Source organism: Pseudorca crassidens, chromosome 8, assembly GCF_039906515.1.
Source record: "Pseudorca crassidens isolate mPseCra1 chromosome 8, mPseCra1.hap1, whole genome shotgun sequence".
NCBI lineage: Eukaryota > Metazoa > Chordata > Mammalia > Artiodactyla > Delphinidae > Pseudorca > Pseudorca crassidens.
In genome coordinates, this window is record NC_090303.1 from 56101372 (window position 1) to 56113188 (window position 11817).

The window sequence follows — 11817 nt, forward strand, 5'->3', positions numbered from 1 at the left end:
TCAGCCTATGGTCACAAGTTCTCAAAGGACCTCTTTATTCCTCCTTCACCCAGAGCCATGGCTGAGACAAATATTTCTCTCTCTGCCTTTGTGCAGTGCAATTTTTCTAGGTCACTCTTGCCTTGGGTTTATAGATCGTTGTGGTCAGAACTTTACGAGGGGTCTCTGCTCACATTCCCCACCCAGGACCAGGCTTGATCCCCTGTCTACACTGCCTGTGGTGGGTAACCGAGAAGCTCTAGGCATTAGGGTTTGGCAGATGCAGAGCCGTGTCAAGGAGTTTGGTATTTATCCTAAGCCAGGGGGAAGTCCTTGAACATGGGAAAAGTGGGGAAGAGGAGGTAGGAGGCAAGACGGGATCAGATTTGCATGTTGAAGGGTCATTTTGCCTGCAGTGAGGAGAAGATATTTTATGGAGGGGCTGGGCAAACAGGGCAGACCGGTTAAGAGGCTACAATACTGCAGGCATCCAGGTGAGTGATAGTGATAGCTTGGGCGTTGGGGGATGGGGGGCGGGGCAAAGGTGGAGGTGGGGAGGAGTGAATGGATTAAAAATTAATTTAGGAGACCAAATTACCAGATTTGGTTATAAGTTGGATAAAATCACCAGTAACAAATATTTAGCCAGTTCATAAGGAATGGTTGAAAGTAAAGCATCAGGTATAGAGATACTAGGTCGATGCAAAGAGAAAGAAAGCAGGAGCGGCAATATTAAAGTCAGACCTCGAGGAATTTAAGGTTGAACGTCCTAGATGAGATAAGAGGGACACAAATAATGAAAAAGTCAGTATTTAAGATAACCTTATGTGATCTCATTCGAAATCAACTGACAAATTAGAGCAGGCACACATTAACAGAGACCAGCAACTCTTGGGTAATTCAGTCAAGGTTCTGAAGGAAACAGAAGAAAGTCAGCACAACTAGGATACCAAGAAGCAGCAACATCCTCTGAAGATGCTGGAAGCTACCTGCCCCTCACGACCCTCTCCAACAGGTATGCAGCTGCAGATGATAGCATCCGAGGGAGTGAGGACACTTACTTGAGCGTTTTTGGAAGTGTCATCGTCCAGGCTCAGTCTTTTATACACAAGCCTGGAGCTGAGCAGCCTGTGGCTGGACATGTACTTAGGGTGGAAACCATCAGACCTCGATTGGGATGCTTCTCAGGGTTTATCCTTCCCAAAAGAATTGCTAGAGCATAGCACCCAGTATAATCAGGCCTGTACAAACTTCTTACTCATCATTCTCTCACCTCCCGGGGATAACACAGCTTGGTTCAAACACATTCCTAAGAAACTTTTAGTAGAGCTAATGATATCATTTGTTCAGGTGCCTGAAGTAAGATAAATATTCTAAAATTGCCCCAATTATAGCAATAAATGCCTAGAAATGGAAATGAGGGAATCATTTCACAAAGATAACACAAATTATAAATATTTAATAATGAATTCAACAAAGAAGACCCAGGAATTACATGATTAAAACTGTAAAATTTTGTTGAAGAATACAAAATAAGACCTGAGTAACAAAGGAAACATACCAAGTTCTTAGATAAGAAAATATTTCTAAAATTAATTTTTCAAATTAATTTATAAATTTAATATTCCAATTAGAGTACCAATAGTTTTTTTTCAGAGGGAGGTGGGCTGGGAATTGAAGAAGAAATTTCAGTGTTTGAATAAAAGGATAAATCCCCAAGTATAGTGTAGTTATGAAAAGTATGAATAACAAGAGTCCTGTGGGGAACTTGCCTCACTAGATGTTAGAGCATACTTTAAAATAGAACAAGATATATTAGAAACTTGATCTTAGCCAAAAGGTCAAGAAGGGATAGAACAAGATACATTAGAATGTAAAGCCACTGTGATCAAATTAATATATAAATGGATCAGTGTAACATAATGATAAGAAAAAAAATATCAGTGGAACACAATAAAGATTCCAGAAATAGATGTCAGCATGTTTGAAAAATTAACATATGACAAAGATGAGGCATCCACTAAGGGGATTGAATTGGCCAACTGATTATTGATCTAGAAGAAACTTATTAACAATACAAAAATAAATTACAGGTGGCTTAAAGGTTTAAATGCTTTAAGAAAAAACAATAATAGTCTTAGAAAAAATAATACTTCATGTACAATTGAGAGGTTAAGAGAGAACTTCTTAGCCAATACTAAGTCTAGAAGCTAAAAACAACAAATATTTTTTACTATATAAAAAATAATATTTTGCTTTGGTGAAATATAACATAAAGTCATTAAAAACCAAAAAAAATTTGAAAAAATATTTACAATGTAGAGATCAGACAGTTAATATCCTTACTATAATAAAGAGATCTTTCAAAATGTCAAGAAGAGGACAAATAACATATTAGTAAAATGGGCAAAGGAACAAACAGTTCAAAGAGAAAGTCTAAATAGTAAGCAGATGGATAAAAGATGCTCAACTCACTATAAAGTACCAAAGTTTATGTATGCACACACATATGTATACTTGTGTGTATATATCTACATATATTCATCAGACAGGAAGAAAAGAGCAACATAAGGGGGTACCTTTTCCCAGGAAAAGGGTACTCTCATATATTATTGGTAGAAATGTTAGCTAATATGAACTTTCAAAAAAATCTTCAAGTAAAAAGTACATATATATTTGCTCAACCAATTCTACTCCTGAGAACATATCCTGTAGAGATATCAGAATGAATATATAAGGATATATGTGTAAGATTGCTTATTTCAACATTGTTTGAAATAGCCCAAAACAGGAAACAAAGTCATCATGTGATAGGGGAATGCTTAATATATTGGAGCTGTTAAAAAGAAAGAACGAGGGCTTCCCTGGTGGCGCAGTGGTTGAGAGTCCGCCTGCCGATGTAGGGGACACAGGTTCGTGCCCCGGTCCAGGAAGATGCCACATGCCGCGGAGCGGCTGGGCCCGTGAGCCATGGCCACTGAGCCTGCGTGTCCGGAGCCTGTGCTCCGCAACGGGAGAGGCCACAGCAGTGAGAGCCCCGCGTACCGCAAAAAAAAAAAAAAGGAAGAATGATAGCTATAGTAATTGACATAGGGAAGTTTTGATGAAGCTTTCATGAGGTATTTATTGAATAAGAAGACCAAGATGCAGCAAAAGTTATACGTAAACTATCAGTTGAATTTCATGATACCAGGCTTTGAAAACAATAAGGAATACCTTATACAGGTGTGTGTAAATGTATGTGTTTATAATATATACGAATATGTATCACATACATAAATATATGTGTACATAATTTGTACATAAATATATATACATATATACATTAATATATACACATATATTGAATATATGATGTATGTATAGAGAAGCCTATGTACTGGATTAATAATTAGACTTCCTTGGGCCAGAGTGGAATGGGAGCAGTAAAGAGATGATCCAGTTTGGGAAGGACAGTCATATCAAGTCACTTTTTGGCTTAAAAAAACCTTTAATGATTACTCATTTAACAGGGACAAAAATACAAAGTCCCAGATTGCTTTATCCCTGGGTACCTCTTTAGCCTTGCCTTCCCCATTCTTTCTTCTACCTTGCTCTACTTTAACCATTTTAACCTTCTGAAAATTCCTAGGACACGCAAGGCTCTTTCCCACCTCAGACTTTGTACCTGCCTTTCTCTATTCCTGGAAGTTTCTTCCAGGACATCTGGCTTCTCGTCTTCTAGATCTCAGCTTAAAAGTCACCAGGCAAAAATGCCCAAATGCCAAACTTAACCACCCCATTCTTATTACAGTATACTGTATGTTTCCTTCATAGCACTTTCACAACTGGTGATTATTTTGGTTTTTTATTTGTTATTTACATAGTGTCTGTTTCTCCCCTTGGGAGGCAATCTTCATAAAGGCAAGGAGTTTGTGTGTTTTGTTCACCACTGTGTTCCTGGCACCTAACACAGCAGATGCTGAAGGATCCATCTCCTTCACAGACAAAGTAGAATCCTTCAAGTAAAACCCCATTAACTTTCTGCTCACTCCTCAGCAACATCCACACCCATCCTGCCTCCTACAGCTGAGGCAGCCTACCGTGAAATGGGCCCACCCTTTGCTCTCCCTTAGGGACCTCAGTCCATCAGTGATTAACCTCTTTTCTGTGTCTTCACTTTCTCCGTCTCTGATCCTTTCTCCTGCATATATCCATGTGTGCTCAAGTCCTTCCCATTCTAAAAAGAGGAGATAAGAGAGGATGAAAACATTTTACTTCTTTCTCATAAAATGTACTGTGTGTTGAAGAATCCCCATAACCTCAAGCAAGATAACTAACAACAACAACAACAAAAGTACACCTAGACTTACAGTGAAACCACAGAACGTCAGAGACAAAGAGAAAATCTTAGAAGCAACCAGAGAGGAGAACAACAGGTCGCGGTCAAAGAAGCAACAATGAGATTGACAGCTTCCTTCTCAATAGCAACAGTGGAAGCCAAAATACATTGGAATACAGTGATTTATTATTAATTATTTACTATCTGAGATAAGACAGTTGCCATCTTAGGACTCCATACCTAGCGAAAAGATCTTCCAAAAAAAATTTTTTTCTTCCAAAAAAATAAAATAAAGACATTTTTAGACAAGCAGAAATTGATATTCTTTGCCATCAGCGGAAATTTTGAAGAATTTACTTCAGGGAGAAAGATGGGGACAGAAGATAGTTCTGAGATGGGAGAGGAATGAAGAGCACAAAAGTGAGATCTAGATACAGAAATGATAGATGACAGAGGTGGCATCACAAATCAGTGAAAATCAGCAAAGAAAAGATGATCTTTTCAATAAATGGACTTGGAAAAAGTGAATTACAAAAAAAAATCAAATAACGTACATGCAAGATTGATTCTAAGAGGATTAAAATCCTAAATGTGAAAGGCAGAACAATAAAGCTTTTAGAATTTATTATAGAAACATAATTTCGTGACTTTGGAGTAGGAAAGTGTTTTTTACAGAAGAATCTACAAAAGAAAAGAGCTAAGTTTGAGTATATTAAAATTAAGAAGTTCTGTTCCTCAAAAGATACCATATAAAGAAAGTAGAAAGACAAGCCACAGCTTGGGAGATGATATTTACAACACATGTGATAAGCAAAAGACTAATGTCCAAAAATATAAAGAACACCTACAAATTAATAAAAAAGACAGATAACCCACTATAAAATTACACAAGTGATTTGAATAGACATTTCACAAAGAAGAAATCTGTAGTAAAAAATATATGGAAAAGGTACTGCTTCATGACAATATCCCAGGAAATGAGTGTCTTCCTGGATAAGAATAGAAGGTGGTACATGAGGACTCTCGAGCTCTGTCTCCAACCTCAGATAAGTGGCTCCTGCATTTCAGGACCAGGTCCTTGCCTCTGAAATGTGCTTGGGGTATTAATGTTTAGAAGGTGAGCTTCAGAAGAAGGACCTTGTTCAAGAAAGGAGCCATTATTAAATTTTGCAAACAGATTATGATTCAGCATTTATGAAATTTCTTAGCAGATTAATATGATTTTTACTTAGTGAAAATATGGGGTTAACTTTATTCTCAACAAAATTTGAGGGTGCTGAGCATAAGAGCTCAAAACTTAAACATTTTAATCTGATGAAGGCATTATTATTTCCCTATCCTCTGCCTCTCTCTCTCTCTCTCTCATCTCCCGTCTCATCTCATATTCATTCTAACCACTCCCATCTCACCCCAACTCTGATCTGTCTACACCTCTACATTTTACAATATTGTTTGCAATTTTTGATGGATTTTTCTCCAATTCATAACGAATATTATTGGAAGAAGAAAATCAGCACAAAATAAAATAGTAGTCCCAACTGCGTGTGGTAAACTTTTTTACTAAAAATTGATAGAAATCATAATTTTGTCAAAATTCAGATCTATAAAGTTTAAGCTGGATGCATTGGATTCAGTACAAATAATGGCCTCAGAAGGAAACTATAGTTTTGCCTTGGCAAAAACTGTAAAGAGTAAAATTTGATAGCAACACAAACTCAGTCAGTGAATCACATCTTTGCTACAAAAGTTTCTCTTTAGAAATGGATTGATCACATTGCAAATAATATTGGAAAAATTAAAAAGAAGGAAAAATGGAAACAGTATATCTTAACTAAAAATTAAGTTAGTCCCATACAGTTGACTCTGAAAAATACCGTATCATTCTGATTAAAACATTTTATCCAGATTATCCTAAACATCAGTAGTTTAGTGAAGTATGTTTTTTCCATGGAATACTGAAATTCATCCTTATACATAAAAGTAGCTATAGTCTAGTATTTTGTAAATAGAAAATGACAAATGTTTGCTAATTACCTAATGTCGATCACTAATACTTATTGATATGCCACAGTTTTGCAACTAACATTTATTGAGTGCCAGCTGTATACTCCTCTGTGTGCTAGACACTAAGAATACAAAGATACATGAGGCAAATTTCTGCCTGAAGGAATTTACATTTACAAATTGAAAATATAAGCTTAAAATTGGTACTTTATTTGATTCTATTCATAAATTATTTTTTTAATGCACAAGGTTGAAGATGCCACTTGTAAATTATTTATTCATTGCTCTGCTATAATATCATCTTTTCAAGGCAGTGTCCTCTCCTGAATTTTCATTTATTTAAACACATGTGCAAGGCTTAGAAATCAGTACCAAAAACCGCTAAAGCATTACGCTCAAAATATGAAGTTGGCATTTTACCTTCTGTAACAGCCTCTCCTTAATTTAGCCTGTCAGAGTTAGTTTATCCTGTCAGTCCTCCATAAAGTCAAACCATTAATTTCCTCAACTGTCAGTGTACATATCACTTTCAGGATAAATCTATCAAATAAAACCTGACACCTCCCAGGCCTTGCCATCATTAGATGGTGATTAATGTGAAAAACTTCCATTCATCTTAAACACTCCCCTTTATAATTCAGTAATTGGATCAAAGATAGGGGATATTGTGTTAATGGGCAGAGCAGTCTGTTTCCCAGGCAGCTCCTTCAGCTCCTGAGATATGGGGTCTGAGACTCCCCCAAATCATTCCTAGCTTGAAGCTTCGACCAGAGTCCCCAGCTGGACTTTTGCCTCGGTACTCGGTACTCTGTGGTGATTCTCCATGAATCTTTAAGTTTGGGATGAATTAATTTGGCCTGCAACAATCAATTAAGCTCCCAGGAATCAGTTCTTTGAGATTTTTTTTTTACATTGTATTAAATACACTGTAGTCAAGTGTATTTAATACAATGTATTAATAAAGTGTATTTATTTATTACTTATTTATTTATTTATGGCTGTGTTGGGTCTTTGTTGCTGCATGCAGGCTTCCTCTAGTCACAGTGAGCGGGGGCTTCTCTTGTTGCGGAGCACAGGCTCTAGGCCTGCGGGCTTCAGTAGTTGTGGCACACAGGCTCAGTAGTTGTGGCTCACGGGCTCTAGAGCTCAGGCTCAGTAGTTGTGGTGCACGGGCTTAGTTGCTCCGGGCATGTGGGATCTTCCCGGACCAGGGCTCAAACCTGTCCCCTGCATTGGCAGGTGGATTCTTAACCACTGTGCCACCAGGGAAGTCCCTAATAAAGTATATTTAATACACTGTATTAAAGAGCTTAAAGCTTTATATCAGATTCCCACTCTTTCACTGCCCATAGGAAATACAATTCCTTCATAATCTGGCTCCTACCCAGTTCTGCATCCTCTTTTAATCTCTCCCTCTGCCCTCTGTTTCTGTCTGTCTCTCTCTGTGTTTCTGTCTCTGTCTCTGTTTCCCCACTCCAGCCTCATTGGCTTATTTGCAACCCTTAAAATATCCTGCTCTTTCCTTCTGTGAGTCTTTGCATTTTCTCTGCTGAACTGGGCCTTCCCCCATCCTCACAGTTTCTCCTCTCCAACCTTCAGCCTTCTTATTAAAGGTCACTTCCTCAGGGTCACTTAACCCTAAGGAAGGTATGTTGTGAAGTACTTCTTCATTAGCACAATTGTCATCGCGTATTTGCTTGATCGTCTGCTTAATGTCTATTTCCTTTAACAGCAGACTTCATAAGCACAGGGAAATGTTCTGGTTTTCAGCATTCTATCACCATAGCTTAGTACACACAATGGCCCAATGCACACAAAATGTTCAATAAATATCTGTTAAATTGCAGTGGGCTCACACATGCTCTCTCTCTCTCTCTCTCTCTCTCTGTCTCTCTCTCTCTCTCTCAGCTGCTTTTAAATTTCCTCTATTTTCATTTTTTGGCAATTTGACTGTCATGTGCTTGGGTACGATTTTCTTCCTGCTTGTAGTTTTTTGAGCTGCTTGGATCTGTGGGTTATTATTTTTCATCAAATTTGGAAATTTTGGGAACATGATTTCCTCAAATATCTCTCTTCTCTTCTCTTCCTGCTACTCCAATTACACACATGTAAGATGGCATCATAATATCCCACAAGGCACTAAGGCTCTCTTCCTTTTTTTTCTCTCTACGCTCCAGTTTAACTAGCTTCTGTTGTTTTTTTCCTTATACAGAGTCTAATCTCTCCTTCAGGGCACTGTTTACCCTTTGAAATCTCTTTTCAACTCACAGGTCCCCAAGAGCTATTCTCAGCCACACCTTATAGAGCCGTCCCCTTTGCTGTGTGTCTTAACATTTGGTCAAAGACTTAAGAGGACTCCTACACACGCTCCTGGAATTCCTCCTTTGCTTAGCTCCTTCCTTTCTGGTATTCTGCCTTGGAAAGCTCCAGCTGTCTTAGCATCCCCAAACTCTGATCTCTGCCTGCTCAGCGCAGTGCAACTTCCATGCTCCGTTCATGCTCTCATTCCCTACACTGTGTTCCGGAAAGGTCATCCACACGGACCAGGTGATCAGGAGACTCACTTCATGTTTTCTCTTCCCTCAGGAATCAGAGTTTTGCTCTGCCTTTTATCCAGTGTCTGAAGGTCATTGTTTCACATATTTTTCCAGTTATACAGCTGTTGACTGCGGGAAGACTAATCCAGCACCAGCTACTCTGGTTGCCCCATCTCACTTAAAATAAAATCCAAACTCCTCGCCCTGGTTTATAAAGCCCTATAGAACCTGGCCCCTGCCCACTCCTCTGACTTTATCAAGTATCACTCCCCTCTCTCCCCACCTGTAGCCTCAATACTGGCCTCCTCTCCATCTTCAGATACAGGAGCGCCTCCTTACCTTAGGGCCTTCGCCCTGCTGTCTCTTCTGTCCTGGGTGCGCTACCCTCTGATCTTCATGTGGTGGTCTCTTGCTTATCATTCAAGTTCACCCAAATTAAAGTATCCACCCAGTCATTGTCAGAGCTACCTGCTTTAATTATTTGCAGAATGCATATCACATTCTGATATTTTTGTACCTATATTTCATTTATTTTATTCTTGGCTTATTTTCTGTCTCCCTTAATTAGAACAAAGTATCCATGAGGTCAGGGACCTTTTCTATCTTGTTTACTGCTGTATCTTCACTGCTGTGCCTAGCCTGTGGGAAGCTCTTGATAAATATTTCTTAGGTGAATGGATCAATGGCTAAAACCCATTTTTCTTCTTCATTGCTTCAGAACTTTCTCCCAAATTATCACCAATTTCAATGGACATATTCAATCTCATATAACATACAGATGAAAAGGAGGAAGTTGGTAGTGATAATTCCTGGACACTGAACTTTACATTCATTATCTCACTTAATCCTTATTACAAACTGTGAGGTATCTGCTATTATCATCAGTATTGTAGATAAGGAAGCAGAGACACAGAGAAGTTCAGTGCCTTTCTGAATGTCTCACATCTCATCATTTTACCCACTCCCCAGAGTTAATCATCCTGCCAGACTTCCCAGAGTTGCTGTTGTTCAGTCTCTGATTTTATTTCCCCATAACTGGAGCTGGGTTTACACCGCCCTTGAGATATATCCAGGTCACTCTAGTCTCTAGCAGCGAAACATCATGTACCACATCTGTTGCCTATTACTCTTCTCTGCCAACAAAAAGCCCATATTGTGCTATTGTATCCAACCCTCGTGTTTCTACTGTAGCATAAACATGCTTAGCCAGCTGTTGCTAACGCTTTGTAATGCTTATGACAACTCTACTGAGAACCCCTTCTTAATGGAGCAGATGGTGTGAAGTCAAGCAGGCAAGTGGAAATATAGTGATGGAGCCCAGGGAGAGGGTGTTGGTCAACGCCAGTTCACTTTTTGTTTTTTTGCTTTGTTTTGTTTTAAGATTTGAATCTAAGACAGGTCGTATGCCTGTGTTCCAAAGGCAATGTAAGATCTGGGATACAGGGTTAAAAGGAAAGAAGTTTGGGGAGTGGGAGAACAGTTAGAAACGTTTTACAGAAGTGACCCAGGAAATCAGCAAAATAAATATGTTTCTCCAAAAAGCAAATGGAGATCGAGCACAAAAGGCATCAAATAGAGGTAAAGATTAAGGGGATACATAGGAAGAAGGATAATTTTCCCAGAGGGAGTCAATGATATATCCAATGCCAAGGTTAATAGTAACAATATTATTGTTATTGTTATTAAATGAGAGATGCAGTTTTGAATAATGGAAGGGGAAAAAATTCAAATCTCAGATCCGTTGCTTACAACCTATGAGACCCTGGGCAAGTAAGGTCCTCAGCCTCTCTGAGTTTGAATTACACTTTGGGTAATGAACCCTTCCACAAGATATGAAAGAGGAAAACAAGGACCTACTGTGTGGCACAGGGAACTATATTCAATATTGTATATAACCTATAATGGAAAAGAATCTGAAAAAGAATATATCTATATATATAAAGGTATATAAATAACTGAATCACTTTGCTGTACATGTGGAACTAACGCAACACTGTAAATTAACTATACTTCAATTTTAAACATGGTTTTGAAAAAAAGATATGAAAGAGGGAGCTTTGGGATAGAAGATGGTTACCTAAGGGACAGCATCTACAACGAAGCCAGTGAAAAGGTTCTCCCACAAACCCCAAAACACAAGTAGGTGAAGACAAGCCTCCATCACTTACAAAGCCTGAAGGGTATCAGGGGTGGCGGTGGGTTACAGGAGGAGGAAGGAAAGAAGGGAGCATCAGGTGTCCGATAGGCTCGAAAACAGGAGAAACCCCATCACAGCCAAAGTGTTCCCTGGAAAGCACAGAGAGCCATTGGAGAACAGCAGTTGCAGCTGGGAGGGGTTGTGCCGACTCCCGTGGCGGGGAAGGGAAAGGAGCCTGCAGTAAGAAATTCTGCAGGGGTTGAAACAGCCAACTCCCTCTTTTTCTTTCTGGTGGGCAGAATGCTTAGAATTTCGGGAAACCTAACAATGCCAAAGGCTGTATGAGTAGCATGCTGCAGGAAGCATTCCAAATTTCTCAGTTAAACACAACAAAGATGTGGGTGTTTATGAGATCAGTGTTGAAAACATTAACTTAATTTTCTTTAAGACCAAGTCTTAGGTCCCCTGGTTAAAGGCTCTCCCAGTTGAAAATGGCCTGGATTCCATGAATGTTGCATGAGCTTTCAGAGCACCTATGATGTCCTTGAGTAAGATTCATGATCTCATGCGACGTTGGCTATTGCCGATTCATGGCCATACGTTCTGGCAATTTTGAGCTGACTCACTCCAGAAGGAAGAAAAATTATGACGTTAAAAACTTTACCTAATCTGAGCACCTACTTGCATCCGCTTGTTTTTTGGACAAACCAGGTAAGCTTAAGAACAAGTTATTTAAAATAATTTGCATACAGGAGGTTAATTACACCAGAAAACAGGATACCTTGGCTACAGATAAATGTTCCCTGCCTCACTTTTGCCATAAGCTCCACAAAAGAGAG